Source organism: Notamacropus eugenii, chromosome 2 (genome assembly GCF_028372415.1).
Source record: "Notamacropus eugenii isolate mMacEug1 chromosome 2, mMacEug1.pri_v2, whole genome shotgun sequence".
In the NCBI taxonomy this organism is placed as follows: Eukaryota; Metazoa; Chordata; class Mammalia; order Diprotodontia; family Macropodidae; genus Notamacropus; species Notamacropus eugenii.
Genome location: NC_092873.1, coordinates 107,425,658 through 107,440,575, shown reverse-complemented (window position 1 = coordinate 107,440,575; position 14,918 = coordinate 107,425,658).

The window sequence follows — 14,918 nt, the reverse complement described above, 5'->3', positions numbered from 1 at the left end:
TCTTCATCAAGTTGTCTTTCACTTCATTTCACTCTTTGGACCTTCTTTCATCAGGATGCTGAAACTAACTTTGAGTTCAAATCCAGTCTTTGACACTTCTTAGCTGTGTAACCCTGGATAAGTCACTTAACCTCTCTCTGCCTCAGTTTCCTCGGCTGTAAAATGGGAATAATAATAGTACCTACCTCACAGAGTTGTTGTGAGGATCAAGTGAGATAATATTAAAACAAACAAACAAACATTCCATGTGGTGTAGAGTGAGCCAAAGAGCAGGTATGACTTGGTTATTGGAATAGGGTACAGGTCTGGTTACAATGCAGAGAATCTGGTGGGGAGAGTCATAGGCTCATGGGATCAAAACCAATCTTCTTATTCTACAGATGAGAAAACAAAGTTCAACCTCCACTCAGATGCCAAAATGGTCTTCCTAAAGAGCAGGTCTGACCATGTCACTCCCCAATAAACTTCAGGAATCTCTATTACCACTAAAATTAAATAGAAAATCCTCTTTTAATCCCTTTGAAAACCTAGTCCCTCCCTATCTTCCCAATCTTCTTATATAGTCTATTCCCCTATATATTATCAACACTACATTCCAGCAACACTGGCCTGCTTCCTCTTGGATGTGACTCTGGACTCCATGCCTTTCCACATGTCCCCATACCTGGAATATTCTTTCTCCCCACATCTGCCTCTTGACTTTCTTGGCTTCCTTTAAGATTCATCCTAAATCCCACCATCTGCAGAAGATCTTTCCCAGTCCCTCTTCTGCTAGTATCTTCCTTTACTTGCCATCTCTACCAGATATGTCAAACACATGGCCCCACTGTGGCTTGAAATATATTAAAATGTAATTGGGAAATATTTAATAAAATAAATAAAAAACAGTAAAACACAGTTAATATTAATATGAGATCCGTAATCTTTATGTATGACTTAGTGGTCTTGGGGGAGAAACATGCACAGTTATGCCCTATACATATACTGTGGTATAAATTAGCGGTGTCAAACCCAAATAGAAATTTATATTACATATATTGAATATATATTTGCATGTCCCCCCCCCCCACCCATTAGAATAGGAGCTCTTTAAGGGCAGGGACTTTGTTTTTGACTTTTTTTTGTACCCTCAGTGTTTAGCACAGTGCGTAACACATAATAGGTGCTCAATAGCTGTTTGTTGGTAATGAAGTTGTTTACCCTGCCCTACAGAGAAAGTAAGTGGCAGAGAAAATATTGAAACCCAGACTTGGATCCAGTATTCTTCTTATACTACAAAGGATTTAGAGCTGTAAGGGGCCTTTGAAAGCATAGACCTTGAACTGAATCCCAGTCCAAGTCAATCCAATATTTGTTAAGTACCCACCAAATGCAAGTCAAACTTATATGGACTGAAACTGTTGGCTATAAGTAGGTTCCAGAGAAGGAGAGAGTGATTTTAGGGACTTCAGTAGATTGAGTTTAGGGATCCAGGACAGTTAGAAGCAATGTCTTGTAATAGAAGGAGTGTGGATTTGGATTACAGATAGATCTGGAAATGACTTTGCTCTGATACTAGCTGTGTAATTAAGGATGAATCACAACACCTCTCAGCCTGTTTCCCCATCCATAAAATGGGAATAATAATGACTCTAGCATGGGGGTGTCCTGGAGCCAACTCTGACCGACTCCAAGAACCATTTGTTAAATTTTCAGTGTGAGCGTTTTTTACCTTAAAATTGGATAAATGCTACAAATCAGGACTTTATATTGTTTTGTTGATTGTCTAGACTTAAGAAAGTGGTGGAGAACATATTAATAATGCTGATTAGACTTAAAAAGTGTGTAGTGAATATATTTTAAAATTATAAATTTGTTTATTTTTAGTTTTTAACATTCACTTCTATAAGTTTTAAATTTTCTCCACCTCCCTTTCCCTCCCTCCCCAAGGTGGCATGCAATATGATATGGTTCTATACATACATTCCTATTAAACATATTTTCACATTAGTCACATTGCATAGAAGAATTATAACGAATGGGAGAAACCATGAGAAAGAAAAAAATAAAACAAAACAAAAAAGAAAATATTCTGCATTGCCCTACATTCTTTCTCTGGATGGGCATGGCATTTACCATCATGAGTCCTTTGGGATTGTTTTAGGTCCTTACATTCCCGAGAAGGGCTGTCTATCAAAATCAGTCATTGCACAGAGTGGCTGTTTCTGTGAACAATGTTCTCCAGAACATTACTCACTTCACTCAGCATCAGTTTGTAAAAGTCTTTCTGGAATTTTCTGAAGTTTGCCTATTCATCATTACTTACAGCACAGCAGTATTTCATTACATTCATATACTACAATTTGTTCAGCCATTCCCCAACTGATGGGCATCCCCTCAATTTCTAGTTCTTGGCCACCAGAAAAGGAACTGCTATAAATATTTTTGCACACGTGGATCCTTTTCCCATTTTTGTGATCTCTTTGGTATATAGCCCTAGAAGCAGTATACCCCGGTCAAAGGGTATGCACATTTTTGTAGCCCTTTGGCCATAGATCCAAATTGCTCTCCAAAATGAGAGTTCATAGCTCCACCAATAATGAATCAGTGTTCCAACTCTCTCATATCCTCTTCAACATTTATCATTTTCCTGTTTTGTCATGTTAGCTAATCTGATAGATGTGATATGGTACCTTAGAGTTGTTTTGATTTGCATCTGTCAAATCAATAGTGATTTAGAGCATTTTTTCATGTGACTATAGATAGCTTTAATTCCTTCCTCTGAAAACTGCCTGTTCATATCCTTTGAGTGAGTACATGTCTTTTGAGATCCAATTGTTAAACATCTACTAACATATCCCTGTTCTAGGATGTTTTTGCCATTCCTGATATGGAGGAAGGAAAAGATTCTTCCATTGAGGCCCATGAGGTGGGCTAGAGAATATAGGGGATCAGGCTATTGCCACTCCCTCTATCTGGGAGAAGGTAGATAGGATAATTGCCCTCTCTCCTTCTCCCCCTTCAAGACCATAAGCTCTTTGAGGACTAGGATTGTTTAATTATTATTATTATTTTTTTTGGTCTTTCTGTCTCTAGCACTTAGCACAATGAGGTGCTTAATGCACAGTTTATTAACTGACCAATTGATTATTCCTATAGCAGAGTAACAAGTGAGAGTTAAAGTCAGGAAAGGGCAAGTTATCACTGGATTGGGAGCTCAGAGACTTGGGTTCTAATACTGAATCTGCCTTCTTTACTCCATCTGCTGCTCAGTAGCTCTGTGACCTGGGACTACCCTTAACCTCTTTGGGTCTCATTTTCCTCATCTGTGAAATGAAGGGACTGATGATTTCTCAGGTCCCTTCAAGATTTGGTGTTCTCTGGTAATGTGAGGATGTGGCATACTGACTTCTGAGACTCCACCTACACTCTAACCCAGGCCAAGATGGCATTGGTCCTTGGTTTCAATCTCTAGTAGATAAATACCAATAAATTAATTGGGCTAAGATTCTAATTCAGTCCTATTCAATAAACATATTAGTGTTGATGCTAGGTATTCCTTAAGGCCTGGGGAAACAACAATACTGCAATAGGTTTGTGATCTCATGAGGATCAGACAGGATCATTATATAAAAAACTTAGCAAACCTTCATGCTCTTTTCAAATGTTAGTTTTCTCAAGGATATTTCCTGTAGCTCTAAGATGACTGCCTTTCCATGCCTATCCACCTTGTTTGATTCTTGTTCATGTCTCTTATAAGTTCACCACGGGGGTCCATCCAATATGTTTGGGAGCCTTCCTAGACTTTCTCTTGACCTTATGAGGATGCCAATGGAATCCATTGGTTATCCTCTCCATATGCTCAGCCTATCTTTTTTTTTTTCATTTATTTGTCTTTGATGGCATCTTTAATACTGCTTCTTCATCATTCCTGGTCTGTCATCTGTTACAGGACTGACAGTGCTATTTCCCTACTCAATAAATTCCTTTATTTCTTTACATACAGTCAATAAACATTTATTAAGTACCTACTATGTGCCAGGCACTGTGCTAAGCACCAGGGATGCAGAGAAATGAAAAGAATGTAGTGCAGGAGATGCCATGCAAACAATCATGTGCCAACAATTATTTATCAACACAGGATAAATTGGAGAAACTCAATACAAGGAAGGCGTGCATGCACATACACACACACTGTCTCCTCTCAATAGATTATATAGTTTTCTAGAGTAGAAATTGTTTCTTTTTTTGTGTTGGTATTCCCATCGGCCAACAGTGTGCCTTGCCCAGAGTTAGCACTTAATAAATGGTTTTTGATGGATGACTGGATAGATGGATGAATGGATGAATTGATGGATAGATAGAAGCATGGATGGATGAATGGACAAATGGATCAATGGACAGGCAGATGGATGAATATGATATGTGGATGGGATAGATGAATTGATGGATAGACAGATGGAAGGGTAGAAAAACAGGTAGATAGATGGATGGATGGAAGGGTAAACTGATCACATCTACCACATACTTCTCAATTTCAGTTTTTCAGATTCCATAGTATCGTTTCATGATGAAGCTATACACCATTCCCTGAAGAATATTGGCATTAAAAATATGACCTTTTGTATCAGGAGGAAGCTTGGAGGGAGATCATTAAAAGATCTGTGCAGTTTCCCCAAAGGCAATCTAGTCTACCCTTCTTCTGTTCAATTTTAGCCCCAGAACATTGCCCTTTGGCAGAGTATTCAAGATACGCATACAGATGGATGAGCCCTATAGTTTCCCCATCTTATTGCTTATCACAGCTTGGACTGCAGGCATTCTTCACGTGATACAAAGTGGGACACACAGATTAAAAAAGCAACACAATGCCTAATTAGCTCACTGCCTAATCAAGGAATGAGGAATGTATGCAAATGGATATAATAAAAGTTAGAATGTTATACAAGTATAATGGAATACAAGTTAGAATGTAACACCTATAAGAAAGGCCAGCAGGGATGAAGACATTCTGACAAAAAAGCATGACTTTGAACTGGGGGTGGGAATCAGGGAGGGCTTCAAGGAAGAGGTGAACTACTTCAGCTAAGCCTTGAAGGAAAGGAAAGATTTAGGTCTGCAGGTTAGGGCTAACAAATATTTGCCTTAGGAGAACAGACTGAAAAGGTGAAACTTTTCAGTTTGGAAAGAGAACACCCAAGTAATATCAGAAATTACAAAGTCATAAGGGGTAAGCAAAGATTTTCATTCGGGCCTGGTCTTAGAACTGAGCCTTTGACAATCAGGGGCTTGAAATAGGTGATCTGGGATAAGTGAAAGGAAGTACAGTAATACTTACTGTGAAAATGAAGGTTTCTTCTAAGTGACTGTTCAGATTTTCAGTGACAAAGTAATTTTGGTATATTTTTGTATTTTAATGACTTAGGGGTTAGACATTTTTCTTCAGAAGATCACACACTAGCCTGCCTTCTCAACCAGATCACAAGGAACATTATGTAACTTCTTATTGCTGATTCAGTGTGAGCATTTAGAACATCATTTATTGTTCAATGTTGTTATATGATGACGACTTTCAGCTGTTTACCCTGACGTAAAACCCTGCCCAGGTTACTGACCTTGTGTAGTCCTTAGGTCTACTTTTTATAGTTTTTCTCTCTTCTGTGCTATTAGTCGATGACCTGTCATACCAGAATCAGAGTTTGGAAGAGACTCCCAAAGTCATCTAGAATAGCCACCCTTACCCGTGCTCAATCCTACCCCTTTTCCCTCTTTGTAGTTTATTGCTTTTAACCTGCTAAAAATCTAATGGGCTGCCTCAGGATATAGTGAGCTCCACATCACTTAACGTCTTTATGAGGCTGGAGGAGCATAACACACTCTAAAAACTGTCTGACTTTAGACCAACCTCTTCATTTTACAAATAAGTAAACTAAAGCCTAGAGAGAGACAGTTAGGTGGGTCAGTGGATAGAGCACCAGGAAGACTTAAGTTCAAATCTGGTGTCAGACACTTACTGACTGTTCGACCCTGTGTAAGTCACTTAATCTCTGTTTACCTCAGTTTCCTCAACTGTAAAATGGGGATAATAACAGTCCCTACCTGGCAGGGTTGTTGTGGGGATGAAATGAGATGATAATATAAAATGCTTAGCACAGTACTTGGTATACAGTAAGTGCTATAGAAATGTTAATCATTATCACATTCAGAGGTCATGAGGTTGAACTAGGATCAACCCAGTCAGTCAATAAACATTTATTAAGAGCCTCCTATGTTCCAGGCAAAGTACTAAGTGCTGGAGATACAAAGAAAGGCAAAAGACAATCCCTGCCCTTGGAGAGCTAACCATCTAATGGGGGAAGCAACATGAAATGTACAAACAGGCAATATATACAGGTTAAAAAAAGAAATAATCAATAATCAATAGAAATAATCACTAGAATTAAGAGCGATTGGAAAAACTTCCTGTGGAAGGTGGAATTGTAGCTGGGACCTGAAGGAAGCCAGGAGGCAGAGATGCGCCCACAGTCTTAGCAAATGGCCAATCAGAAGATGGAGCATTGTGGTTTAAGAACAGCAGGAAGGCCAGTGTCGCTGGATCACAGAGTATCTGGGTGGTCTAAGGCATAAGAAGACCAGAGGCCAAATCGAATGTTCTTTTTTGATGAGGTAATGAGGATTTCTCTTTAGGTAGCAGGTTGATCTACATGAACTCTGAGCTGCCTTCCCCTTGTTGGTCTGAGAAGCAGTTTCTAAGTATAGACCTGAGGAGCTCTCTTATGGGTAAAGTGCATGGACTTGGTGGCGGCTATTTCAGCTGCATAGGGCTCCCTCTTTCATTTACTCTTATGTTCTCATCCATGTTCTGGGGTGGTTGAGATTGCTGGAAGTCTGGTCTCACTCCTACCTCACACAGTTTAGAGTAAACTTTTGGAGTTCCTTACCCTTAAATGTGGCATCAGCTAAGAATATAAGCAGAGTCAATAAGAATTTAGACAGATTCATGGATGACAGTTCAAAGGGTCATTTAGGGAAGTTGGAGGTATTTGGAACCTATATCTGACTTGGGAGGGACAAGGAGGATGCCCACCTCTTCCCATATCCAGCCCTTGGGGACTTTTCTCAGAGATAGACCCCTAGGTTGAAGGGAACCTGTGGTTAAGCCATGATTGGAATTCTGATTCTTAATTGGATGAGGGCTTTTGGTGTGGGGTGTGACTGGCTAATATAAGGTGGGGGGGGGGGTTAGGAGGAATGTGTGAACAAAGTGAGGGACTACCTCTTGGAGATATAGCTGTACCCAGACATGGGTCTATAAAGGAGAGATCACGCTCAGTGGGGGTGGGGTAAGGTGGGCACTGTGCCCTCTGGGTACTGTGCCAAACCAGGCTAATCACTGCCAGCTGGGCCAGCAGCTGGGAAGCAGAGCACCTGCGCCTTTGCCGGCTTCCCATCCTGCCCATGTGCTGCAGGGTTTGTGCGAGGGTGGTGATGGCACCTCCAAGCCAGCTAGGGGAAATGGTATTGGGCTGGCATCCTCTGTCTTGGCTTTGGAGTCTCCCCCTACAGCTGCAGCTTTGCTGAGGATAACGTGCAACCCTGATGCCTCTTCTTCCTTCTCTCCTGACCACTCCCTAGAGATATAGAGCCTCCTTCCTTCTCTTCTTAAGAGCATGGGTTTGATACTCCTCTACCGCCTGTCCAAACATCATCTCAGACAAAATGAGACATCATGGGCAGCCAGCCCTAGTTGGTGTAGAGGACTAGAGGGAAGGGGAAGGCAGTAATGGGAAAATTGCCAGAAGCAAGCCAGATTTGCTAGTGGGAGAACCCAGAAAGGGAGAATCTCCCTATTTTTTGAACCTCTCCCTCATTAGTCAGAAATTGGTCCCAAATACCTCTAATTTTCCTGTCCATAGCTCTGGTACTTAGTCCTTCATCATACAGTACCCCCATTGGGTACTGAGCACCTACTATATGCCCAATGTTGTGGGGATACAGAGAAAGAGAAGACACAGTTTCCTTCATGGATTTGTAAGTCTTTGGAGAGAGATAAGACTCACATGCCTGAAATAATTAAGGAACAACCCAAGAGTGGACATAATTGGGATGTGGCCATGGTGTACTGAAAAAGGCTCTAGGCAGTCAGGTTTTGCAACTAATGTGTTTTGTGACTCTGGGCCAGGAGTGTTTCCTTTCTGGGCCTCACTTTTCTTTCTCTGAAAAAATGTAGGGAGTTGGACCACATGGTCTCTTGGGTCCCTTCTAGCTTGGATTTCAAAGACCAAATTGTAGTATAAAGGGGAATATCATATGACTTCAGTTGGCACCCCTTCCCAGCAGGCCTAGAGGTTGTCACTTTGCTTTCAGGGGTATCAAGGAAGGCTGAGGGACAGGAAATCCTCATGTGCACAGAGTAATTAACTCTGCTTTTGGTCATGTCAGCCACATTCTCCGCATGACCCTGACTCAGTCTTTATCCTAAGGTGGAGGTGGAGGTGACAGGAAAAACAGATGGAAAGAGGAGGCGGAGCGGGGAGATTATAGAAAGGATGGTTCCCGGCACTGAGAAGTGACTAAGGGGAGTAGGCACCTCGATTCCCATTTCTGTCCAACCAGCCAGAGTCCGGGTCTTTTTCATCATTCCTTGCTTTTATTTAACTCACTCCAGGTTGAAACCTTCTTTCTCACCAGGGATAGCCCCAGAGACAGCCAGGCTCACCCCAAGAGGCTAACTATAAAGCACATGGGTAGAGTGTTTGGGGGTTCAGGCCCCTGATGTGTCTTTAACACTATGGTAATAGTAGAATGGGCAATATCCTCCCCCATGCTAGTCAATATAAATCTAAGAGTGTAATATAATGTAACACGATATAAAGAATGTAATGTAAAAGAAAAAACATGATATAATGTAATATGATATAAAGAGTGCAATATATTCAATATAAAGAATGTAACCTTTCCTTGAGGGCAGAACGGTTTCATTTTTGTCTTTTATGTTTGTATGTCTAACAAAGCACTTCGCACGTAGTATGGCACTTAATCAATGCTTTTTCATTCATTCAATGAGTAAGTATTTATTAATCACCTCCTCTATGCTTGTAATTATGCCTGTTCCCAAGGAGCTTACTTTCTATTGAGGGAAACAATATGTGTGAATGAGTATAAGTAGATACAAAATATGAATAGTGACTGAAACTCTGCCTCAGTTTCCTCATTTTTAAGATGGGGGTAATAATATCACCTATGTCCCAGGACTATTTGTAAGGATTAACTGAGATAATAATTGTAAAATGCTTAGTTCAATAGCTGGCACATTGTGCTACATAAATATTATTATTATCATTAACAATTATTTTAGCAATGTCAAAGAGAATCGCTGGCAGTTTCAGAGGATCAGGAAAAGCTTCATGCAGTAGATAGTGCTTTAGTTGAGTTTTGAAGGCCACAGTCAAACCTGTGCTTCAGGGACATCACTTTGGCATCTGGGTGGAGGATGGATTGGAGAGAAGAAAGGGGAGGCAGAATGACCAATGAGGAAGCAATTGAAATAGTCCAGGGGGAGGCGACAAAGGTTTCAATTAGGGCGGTGGTCATGGGAGTGGAGAGAAGGGTTCAGATGCAAGAGATGCGGTAAAGGTTGAAATGGGCAGATTTGGCACTTGGGTCAGCCTAGAAGGCACATACCCTACCCATTGGGGGATTCCCCTCTCCCAAAATTTAGGTAGGTCATAGAGAGTTTTAAAGAAAAGGGGGAAAAGTTAACTTCCCTGTACATCAAGTGGGAAGAATTGGGGGACATATGAAATGACCCCTGGGGAATCCAATATGCTATAATAGGAAGACCACTGCATGGGGTGTAGAGGAACAAATCCCAGCTCTGCCACCTAGTAGGTAAGACCAGGCAAAGTTACTTTTTTCTTTGGCCCTCAGCTTTCCCATGTGTAATATCCAAATGTTGGACAAGGTAGTCCTTGAGGTTTCTTTTAGTTCTAGTACTCTTTGCCTTCCCCAGATCTGGACTCCCAGCCTCTCTTTGCTCTGAGACTGTCAACTTCTAGCCCCCAGCTTCCAACTTCCAGGCTCCGAGGGATCCCCAATGGGGAAATGCCTCAAGGAGCTACAGGAGGAGGGTGGGTCAGAACAAGATAACTAGGAGGAGGTGGGGAGAGAAGGGGAAATTCCAGCTTCTTGGCTTGGCAGCACCTCTGGGCTTCACCTTCCTGATTGCACATGCTTCCTATTTCCCTCTCCCTAGGTATCAGTCCCACCTCTTCCGAACCATTCAGAGCCAATAATGGCAGCAGCTCAAGAGATTGGGAGATTGTGATTAGATCATAGGAAGGACTTCTCGGGGTGGGAAGGAGGGAGGAAGAGTGTGGGATACAACTGCTTCTTTCCTGGGTGTATGTGGGTGAGGAGCAGAAGATAAGTGGGGATTCCTTCCCCCTCCCCCACTCTAGAGTTGGAACTTCAGTTATCCAGTTATGCTGGATTTAGGGGGAGGAGAACTCTGCCTGTGGTCACCATGTCCCATTAGAATGTCCTCATTTAATGAGTGATGAAACCAGAGAAGTATTAGAGGAAATGACAATAATAGCTAACAATTATTTATTCCTTTAAAGTCTGCAAAGTGCATATATTATCCCATTTGATACTCAGAATAACTCTTTGAAGTAGATGCTATTACTACCCCCATTTTGCAGATAAGGAAACTGAGACTCAGAAGACACTGTGCCTCCTTTTATGCAGCTGTTGGTTTTTGTTTTATTTAATTATTTTATTTTATTAGAATATTTAAAAATTTTATTTAAGTGTTTCCCTTGGTTTCTGATAGAGTTAAAATGACTTGCCTAGGGTCATATAGTGAGTAGAAGTCTGAGGGAGAGCTTGTCTTCAGGGTGGTTCCTGTTTAGTGGTATAGATAAAGGGTGCCCTCTTCCCCCTCCCCCCATTTTTTCTATTTGAACAGAATTCCTTTCATCTGATGTCCTCTCCCATGGCCCATGTTAACTATTTCTGTGAATGATTTCCCCTCTGGAGGGGACCAAAGGAAGTAGAGGGTAGTGGGTAGAACCTAGAGCTTCCTCCTTTCATCTCTTTGACTTCATTGCCAGTCATAACCCTAATGAAATCATCCCAAAGGGGACTCCCAGCTCTGAGTCAGACCAAAGGAGGGATTTTCTTAAGACAATGAATGAGGGGGTATGAGCATGGGTTTTAGGTGTTGTGGGATGGGTAGGGACACTGAGTCACCTAACTCCAGGGTGACCTGAAGCTCCTGTTCCAATAGTCAATGGTGTGAGAAGCTAAGTATTATGGATGGGGTCTAACCACCAGGGAAGGAGATTGAGTGCTAGAGATGGGAACAGATGGGAACAAATATTAGATCTAAGAGTTACATACTACAAATGAGGTTTAAACATTTGACAGTTTCCCAGTGCCATTACCGGTTAGTGCTCTAGACCATGGATCCAAAATCTAAACAATTTTCTAGATCTTACTAGATCTAGATCCCCATACTTCCCTGCAATCAGGTCGAAGTCAGAGACCTGGTCATAATCATGCTTATATGGGTACCAAAAATACATGAAGCTCTGGTGAATTTTAGAGCAGAGAGGGGAATGTCTGGAGGTCAGATGTGGTCCAGCTGTTGACCAAGACCATGGAATGGCCAACCCTTGAGATGCAGAGTTGTTCCCTAGGAAAGTTTCTTCCTATTCTTCTCTGGGGCTCTGGGAGGCAGGTCCTTCACCTTGGGGTGAGGATCCCCCATCCTCTGGGAAGATATGCCTAACCAGACTTCCCTCCCCCTTGCTTCTTCTACCCTACATAAACCTAACAGAATTGGTTTAGGAGAAGAGAAGGATAGGGGCTGTGGGAAGACAGAGATATGACAAAGAAAATGCAGTTGAGAGGAAACTAGGTTTGGGAGTGCTGGAGGAAACTGAAGGAGAGAAGAGCTGGGGGTAAACAGTGAGGGAGAAGAGTGGACACACTGGAGCGGAGAATATAGATACTGTAGAGGTGAGACTTGGAGGAATTTGAGGAGAGAAGTAATTTGGTAGTTTCCATTTTTTTTGAGGGGAGGCCTTGAGAAGGGAACTTATTTTTAAAAGACGTTTTAAAAAATCTGTTCTTCACAAACACCAAATAAAACAAACATTTCCATATACAAAGTAGAGCAGAAAAGTATTACATGAATACAAAATTAAATGAATACAAATCTCTATTACATACAACTTGCTTTTCTTTTGAATTATTTAAAATTCAATGTATAGCTTTCAAAGTTGTCCTATATGTCTCTGTTTTCTTCTGATCTTCCAGGAAGTGAAGGAAATTCCAAAGCATCCCTTTGCTTCTCTGACTTAGTATTTTGCCCATTTCTCCCTGTGGGGTCTTATGTCTACCTACAGCCTGTCCTTCATTTCTGAAGTCCTCAAGGAGAGACAAATACCAAGACTCAGTGCTTCCCTGAACCCTCTCTTCTCTGGGCCTGAGAAATCTCAGTGGGAAGGTCACCTTCACTTACATGGGGCCTTCCCTTTTCTCTAAAAGAAGGCTATCTCATGGTCCCTCATACCTTGGACCTAGGCTTCTCATCTCTCCTGGTAAGAAAGGTCACAAAAAGCCTAACCTCCTATAGCTCTTTTCTCACTCATCTCTTCCTCTTCTGGTCTATCCTGTACCACTCAGTATTCCTTAGTTAACCTGGACACCAATTATTATTTCCTTTTCTACCTTCTCCCTTATTCTGGGGATTTACTCATCTCTATCTAGGGGAAGCCAGGAAAAAGCAGGAGTTGTTCACTCAGTCATTCATCCATTCATTCATGTACTCTTCATTCATTCATGCACTTATTAAACACCTCCTTTTCTGTCCAGTACTGTGCTAGGCATTGTAGGGGAGACAGGGAAGTAGAAGATATAGCCTATCATCAAGGAACTTTTGATTTAAATGAGGAGATGGGATGAACACACATAAAAAGGTGATATAAGGAGATGATATAAGGAGATGTCACAAGGGATGCCATAGGAAGCCATCCCTTTGAACTAATTGAAGCCATCAGGAAAGGCTTCATGGAAGTGAAGCTTGACTGGGTGGGGCCTTGAAGGACAGGTAGTAGTCAGATAGGGTAGAGGTATTATTCCTCCCACTCACTATAAGGGAGACAAAATTGGAGCTAGGCCTAAGGCCTGTCCTGTCCCTATTAACTGTCCCTCTGCTCTATGTCTCTACTCTGACCACCTTCAAACATCCAGAAGGGACAAAGGAGGATGGCATGGTATATTTGGGGAAAAAGGTTGTGGGCACAGCACTGTGTTGGGGAACCCCACAGAATGGGGCTTGGTCCTTCCCTAGGAGAATGTTCAGGGCTTAAGCTGAGTGGTCACTGTGCTGAATTTTCTTTCCCAGGGGTTAAGGAAGAACAGTAGCCTAAGATTCTATGGTCCAGCTTCCTCAGGATGGGAGAAAATAATGTAGAGATACTAATTAGTCACAGGTCTAGATGATGGGAAAACAACCCCTTCGATCTGAATTCCAGAGAGTGGGTCAAGGGCCCAGTCATATGCCCAGGGCATGAGAATGACACCTCCCCTGTGATAAGGCCGTGGGATGTACGTGGCCTACGTGAGTGAGTGGAGCTGGGGAAACGTGCTGCCCAACTCGGAATCCCTCCTCCTTGGCACGGAAGGGCCAAGGCCGGGCAGCTGTGCTGGAGGAGTGGGTTGGAAGTTGGAGGGCCCATTGTCTGTTTGCCTGCCTCCCTACCAGTGGGCACAGGCTCAACAACAGCTTCCAGAGGAGGGCATTTGCAACGCGGGCATGGAGCCCCTGCTTATACTGTCCTCCCTGTCTCCCCCCCACCCCCACATGCACGCCTCAGCCTGCACGTCCTCGTCCGGGCATCCGGCTGCTTTGGGGCTGCCCACTCCTGCTTGCCCCTTCAGGGCCCTAGCCTAGGTGAGGATTGGAAGTTTCCCCCTTATCCTGATTTAGAAGAAGCAAAATTTTGGGTCCAACAGTGGGGGTATTGGGGTAGGTAGAGAGACTGCAGGAATTTAGGATAGGATATTGGGTCTGGCAGGCAAGAACACCCCTTCCCCCACCCCCAAACCCTTACCCAGTGTCTAAGCCACAAGGTGAGGGAAACAGGAATCAAAATCCCTGCTTCTTTCACCTCCAAGCAAAGACAGGGAGAGGGCTGTGGGACCTCAGTAGTGACTGGGGAAGTACCTTGTAGAATTATTACAATGTCTATGTAAGACCAACTTATTTGGACTGGGAGTCCGGAGGCTCGGGGTCTAGTCAGGGTTTTGTCAGTGACTCAGTGAGTGACTCTGGATGAGTTGCTCTCTTCCTCTCTTGCAAAACTTGGGGTTGAACGACTGGAAGTAGTATAACTTCAGGGGGAAAAGGAAAAGAACAGAATAAGAATTTATACAGCACTTAGTGTGTGCCACGCATTTTATAGTTATTATCTTATTGGAACTTCACAATAATCTCTCTAGGTAGATACTATTATCATCCTTATTTCACAGTTGAGGAAACTGAGGCAGACAGAGGTTAAGCAACTTGAACTCAGGTCTTTCTGATTCCAGGCAATCTTATTCCCAGAACCTAGCTGCAGACCTTGGAGGTCATCTAGTCCAATCTCCCCCTCTCTTATAGAAGAGGAAAACTGAGGTCCAGAGATATGTAGTGACTTGCCAAGCTCACAGAGTGAATAAGTTACAGAGGGAGGATTTGAACTCAGTTCACCTTAACTCCAAAATCCAGTGTACCATATAAAACCCAAATACTGTGCCACAGAAACATGAAACAAAAGCAAAAGTAGATTAGGTTGCGTTCATGCCAAGGGACCTGGGTTCATAGGCTTTACCACCTGCCTATATATATGTGACCTGGGGCCTTTGTTTCCTCTTCTGTAAAATAAAGG